This window comes from Cherax quadricarinatus, chromosome 30, assembly GCF_038502225.1.
Source record: "Cherax quadricarinatus isolate ZL_2023a chromosome 30, ASM3850222v1, whole genome shotgun sequence".
Classification (NCBI taxonomy): Eukaryota; Metazoa; Arthropoda; class Malacostraca; order Decapoda; family Parastacidae; genus Cherax; species Cherax quadricarinatus.
The window spans coordinates 16,997,610-17,004,314 of NC_091321.1; positions in this window are offsets into that span (position 1 = coordinate 16,997,610).

The following is a 6,705-nucleotide window of genomic DNA, read 5'->3' on the forward strand; positions in this document are numbered from 1 at the left end:
TAAAAACCTAGTAACTAGGCTCCAACAGTTAAAAACCTAGTAACTAGGCTCCAACAGTTAAAAACCTAGTAACTAGGCTCCAACAGTTAAAAACCTAGTAACTAGACTCCAACAGTTAAAAACCTAGTAACTAGGCTCCAACAGTTAAAAACCTAGTAACTAGACTCCAACAGTTAAAAACCTAGTAACTAGGCTCCAACAGTTAAAAACCTAGTAACTAGGCTCCAACAGTTAAAAACCTAGTAACTAGGCTCCAACAGTTAAAAACCTAGTAACTAGACTCCAACAGTTAAAAACCTAGTAACTAGGCTCCAACAGTTAAAAACCTAGTAACTAGGCTCCAACAGTTAAAAACCTAGTAACTAGGCTCCAACAGTTAAAAACCTAGTAACTAGGCTCCAACAGTTAAAAACCTAGTAACTAGGCTCCAACAGTTAAAATAATACATTAAAAATACATTTTGAGTGTATATAAGTTCATACGATATATATCTCCAGTCCTTAATAGGAACATACTATTGATCAGCAGTTGTAAATACGCCAAACTGATAAATATATGTTACTAGCCTAAAGCCTGTGTGCCATGACAATAAATGGTTGTAGCTATGACCATAATTTTTAAAGGGGCGGACCGGTAAGCCAGGGAAAGGCCTCGGTCACATGACCAAAAGCTCCTAAGGTGGGTCATCATATGACTAAGACCCGCGTCAGGAGACACATGTCCTGTTTCCTGACAAACCTTACTTAACCCAACTTAGCCTGTGTCTACCTACTTGTGCTGCTTTCAATGGTTAAAGTCATAACCATATTTTTTTTAAAGGGGGTGGACCGGTAAGCTAGCGGAAGGCCTCGATCAAATGACCAAAAGCTCCAGATGTAGGTTATATGACACGCGTCAGGAAACACTGTCCTGTTTTCTGACGAGCCTGCCTAACCTAACCTGTGTTGCTTTATATATCACTCCCTTTAAGGGGAAGGGGCGTCTCTTGATGTTCAAAGGAATTTGATCTATCTCACCTGTTGAAAAAACCTGATCATCTCATATTCCCCATGTGCTGTATGACTTGAATCCTGGATCTGGGGCGTCCACTGTCTCCACTCTGAAAAACGTGAGGATATTACAGTTCAGAGGCTCCTTTGAACTGTTACATCTGTGCACTTCTGCAAAGACAAATATTCCATGAATGACTAACAGTGAACGTGTCCCTTTTCTGATAAATGAATAATAGTGACTATTTCCTTTTGTGGGCCACCCTACCTTGGTGGGAGATGGTAAAAAAAAAAAAATCATTATACTCGCATTGTCCTTTTCAGTGTCCAGGTTATCACAATGTGTTAAAAGTCTGTAAAACCTTCTGCTTCCATTTTAATGATATTCGAGTTTTTTTTTCCACATAATACGGCTATAATAATACTGCTAACGCTTTGAGACAAAGGATGTGCTGACTTCTTATTTCGAAGTATTTTCTTTCATGTTTTAATGTACAGGCTAAAGCTCTTGCATCACACGGCGATTCCTGGTTCGATTCCCAACGAGGGTAGAAACATTGGGTGTGTTTCTTTACACCGGTTGTCTATGTTCACCCATCAGTAAAATGGGTACCTAGGAGTTACTCGACTGGTGTGGGTCGCATCCTGGGGCAAAACTGACCTAATTTGCCCGAAATGCTCTGCATAACAAGCGGCTTTCTATGTAGTAGTATGTCATGGATGTCAGCTAGGACTGTATACCTTGTACATGTACTTGTAGAAATAAATTTATTATTATTATTATTATTATTATTATTATTATTATTATTATTATTATTATTATTATTATTATTATTATTATTATTATTATTATTAACCTGTGCTGTAGATGGATTGATTGGGAAATTACAAATTAATGAACAAATAGAGAATTGAAATTATTACTGTGAAAGTCCCATCGACTTCAGTTTCAAAACTATATATATAGAAAAAACCCTCACCCCTGGTCCTCGTATATTGAAAATCATATCGCCTGTTGTGACGTCGTGTTAAGGCAAAGGTACATTGCCTTTGGTTGTGACGTCATGCAAACAGGAGCATACTATTGTTGCGACTTCTGTTAAACAAAGGTGCATCACCTGTTTGTGACGCCATGCAAAACAAAGGCACATCGCCTATGATTATGACGTCATGCAAAACAAAGGCACATCGCTTGTGGTTGTGACGTCATGCAAAACAGGCACATCACATCTGGTTGTGATGTCAAGCAAAACAAACGTATATCACTTCTGGTTGTGACGTCTAACAAAACAAAGGCAAATCGTCAAAGGAAATGTGACGCCGCAGTGACGTGTTGGTGTGATGTGTTGTCACCGTTGTTGACCTTGAGACATGTTGACCGCCCTAGCATACTCACGTTCCCAGCTCTCAAGAATTACCTTGAGAAATGACTCTATACTGGCTGTTTTCTCCCTCTCATATGCTCTGTTGCACCTCTATTGATTATCATGGTTTGGTCTGTTTGTTCCGTTGAAGGCTGTTATCCCTACTTTTTCTGTCTCTATTTCTCTGTCTCTATCTACCTATCTATCTCCGTTTCTGTCTTCCCGTCCTCGCACTGGCATTATTAAGGCCGTAGAATTTCCAACGTTTTATTAGACAGTGATATCCTACCCGTTACCAGACGTAACCTTTTTTTCTTAAATTAGTTAATGAGTAACTACATTAAATATAGGTTAATTAAGGTTAGAACATCGGAAGTTAACGTAAAAAGAGCTCGTACTTAATTCTAGTCTAGGCCTAAAATGTTGGGTAAAAGGACACATGTGCAACTAATGTGATATTTTGTGGCAACGTTTCGCTCTTCAGGAGCTTTATCAAGCTTTATCAACGGCTTGATAAAGCTCCTGGAGAGCGAAACGTTGTCACATTAAAATTCACATTAGTTGCATTTGTGTCCTTTTGCCTAACATATTGTCGGTAATTCTGCCAACTTTAATAGGCCTAAAATCGTGCAGAAATTGATACGCTATAAAACGTTTTATTATTATTATTGTTATTATTTTTATATTCATGGGGAAGCACTAAACACTTGCTTGCCCCTTGAACGCTGTAACAACGTTGAAAAATGAACTGTGTAAGAAAGTTGAAAAATAAACTGTGAAACAACACTGGAGAAGGAATGGTGCAAATACGTTGGAAAAGGAACCGTGTATAGGGATGACTTATTGCTGACACAAACATTATGGGTGGAGCAGCGGCCATGGCTGTGACCCTGGACACGGTGGTGACACATAAGCTACACAAGGTCGATGTTCACACCATGACTGCCTCGTCCACACCGTGTCACTGCCTCTCAAGCATGAACTAAATGGTTGCGTCACTGCCTCTCAAGCATGAACTAAATGGCTGTGTTACTGCCTCTCAAGCATGAACTAGATGTTGTCTCACTGGTTCCCTCAAGCATTCACTAGATGACTGTCACTGCCTCTCTCAAGGGTTCTTCAACTAGGATGGAATTAACCCCCTGGGGAAAATTTGAGGGTGCTTCAGGGGAAAATAGTTTCTTTATTAATTTAATCTGTGACATTCAATAAAGTTTATTGAATGTCACAGATTAAATTGAAACTAAATGTAAATATTTCACTTTTTATCTGACCTATTCTTGTTTTTTCATTCACAGAATCTGGAGCCCATCACGAGTGCCAAAAAATAAACAGAGGGTACGATTATACATATATTCAGTATGGTTTCACATCCATCATCATGAAAGGAGAAGAGAGGCCTCAATGTGTTATTTATAGTAAAGTTTTGTCAAATGATTCTATGAAACCAACAGAGTTGAAGCAACATTTGCAAGATGTTTATCCTCAACACAAGGACAAGAACAAAAGCTTTTATCGAAGAAGCAACAATCACAGGTTTTTCATTGATTATTATCTTCATCAGAATAAAATGAATTACAATACCTTGGCATTCTATAAACTATTTTGTTCACTGAAGTTTGCTTCATTAACTTTAATCTGTTAAGTAATTAGTTATGACCATAAAAAAATGTTTTTATTCAAGTTTTAAAATTCATCAACATTGCTATTAAATTTATAAAACTTCACTATAAAAATAATCCAAGTAAATGTATATGTACTATAATAGAAAAAAATAGAAGATTTTCAATATTATATGAATATTATTTGGAATGTACCTTTTGAATCGGACAGTCTTGAGAAGAGGGAATGATATTCTTACATATGGTGAAAAGGGTGAATGAGGCAAAAAAAAAAAAAAAAGCTGAGAACCATTGCACTCGGGTATTACTGCTTCTCTCAGGCTTATACTAAACAGCTGTTACTGCCTCTTTCACACACACTAGATTACTGTTACTGCTTTTGTCAAGCAAACACTAGATGGCTGTTTCACTGCCTCGCTCAAGCTTCCACTGCCTCTTTCAAAAATGCACTAGATAACTATCATTGTCTCTCAAGCATACACTACATGACTGTCACTGCATCCTTCAAGCTTATACTTGGTAACTGTCACTGTCTCCTTCAAGCTTATACTTGGTAACTGTCACTGTCTCCTTCAAGCTTATACTTGGTAACTGTCACTGTCTCCTTCAAGCTTATACTTGGTAACTGTCACTGTCTCCTTCAAGCTTATACTTGGTAACTGTCACTGTCTCCTTCAAGCTTATACTTGGTAACTGTCACTGTCTCCTTCAAGCTTATACTTGGTAACTGTCACTACCTCTCTCAAGCTCATGCTAAATGACTGTTCCTGCCACTCTCAACTTAGATTAGATTGTAATACACTGGTAGAATATATTGACAATACCTGAAGAACAATTGAAAGAACGCCTCCCTTAGCACAGTCCCGGACCAGGCCTACTGGTCAAGGTCTGATCAACCAGGTTGTTCCCATTAGGCGCATGCAGACCAACGTACGAACCACAGCTTGGCTTGTCAGGAACCGATTTGAGGAACTTATGAAGCTCCCTCTTGATCACAGCCGGAGGCGTGTTCGTAAATCCCGTTTATGCACAAAGGGAAAGCGTTGAAAATTCAGGGATCTTTGACACTTATCGGCGCACTAAGACGAAGAAAATAAACTAATGACCATGTATGCAGGTGTTTATACCAACCATGCTGGGGTTATGATCAAGTTTGTATAGGAGAAATTTCCAGGTTCCTAAGTCAGAAATTTATAAATAAATAAATTATATATATATATATATATATATATATATATATATATATATATATATATATATATATATATATATATATATATATATATATATATATATATATGTGTGTGTGTGTGTGTGTGTGTGTGTGTGTGTGTGTGTGTGTGTGTGTGTGTGTGTGTGTGTGTGTGTGTGTATGTGTGTATGTGTGAGGGTATCAAATGATTTAGATTTTAGATAAAGAAAAATTGGATATCAAATTGGGGAGGAGGAGTATGGAAAAAGTGAATGTTTTCAGATACTTGGGAGTTGACGTGTCGGCGGATGGGTTTATGAAGGATGAGGTTAATCATAGAATCGATGAGGGAAAAAAGGTGAGTGGTGCGTTGAGGTATATGTGGAGACAAAAAACGTTATCTATGGAGGCAAAGAAGGGAATGTATGAAAGTATAGTAGTATCAACACTCTTATATGGGTGTGAAGCTTGGGTGGTAAATGCAGCAGCGAGGAGGCGGATGGAGGCAGTGGAGATGTCCTGTCTAAGGGCAATGTGTGGTGTAAATATTATGCAGAAAATTCGGAGTGTGGAAATTAGGAGGTGTGGAGTTAATAAAAGTATTAGTCAGAGGGCTGAAGAGGGGTTGTTGAGGTGGTTTGGTCATTTAGAGAGAATGGATCAAAGTAGAATGACATGGAGAGCATTTAAATCTGTAGAAGGAAGGCGGGGTAGGGGTCGTCCTCGAAAAGGTTGGAAGGAAGGGGTAAGGGAGGTTTTGTGGACGAGGGGCTTGGACTTCCAGCAGGCGTGCATGAGCGTGTTCGATAGGAGTGAATGGAGACGAATGGTATTTGGGACCTGACGATCTGCTGGAGTGTGAGCAGGGTAATATTTAGTGAAGGGATTCAGGGAAACCGGTTATTTTTATATAGCCGGACTTGAGTCCTGGAAATGGGAAGTACAATGCCTACACTCTAAAGGAGAGGTTTGGGATATTAGCAGTTTGGAGGGATATGTTGTGTATCTTTATACGTATATGCTTCTAAAATGTTGTATTCTGGGCACCTCTGCAAAAACAGTGATTATGTGTGAGTGTGGTGAAAGTGTTGAATGATGAAAGTGTTTACTTTTTGGGGATTTTCTTTTTTTGGGTCACCCTGCCTCGGTGGGAGACGGCCGACTTGTTGAAAAAAAAATGTGTGCGTGTACTCACCTAGTTGTACTCACCTAGTTGAGGTTGCGGGGGTCGAGTCCGAGCTCCTGGCCCCGCCTCTTCACTGATCGCTACTAGGTCACTCTCCCTGAGCCGTGAGCTTTATCATACCTCTGCTTAAAGCTATGTATGGATCCTGCCTCCACTACATCGCTTCCCAAGCTATTCCACTTACTGACTACTCTGTGGCTGAAGAAATACTTCCTAACATCCCTGTGATTCATCTGTGTCTTCAGCTTCCAACTGTGTCCCCTTGTTACTGTGTCCAATCTCTGGAACATCCTGTCTTTGTCCACCTTGTCAATTCCTCTCAGTATTTTGTATGTCGTTATCATGTCCCCCC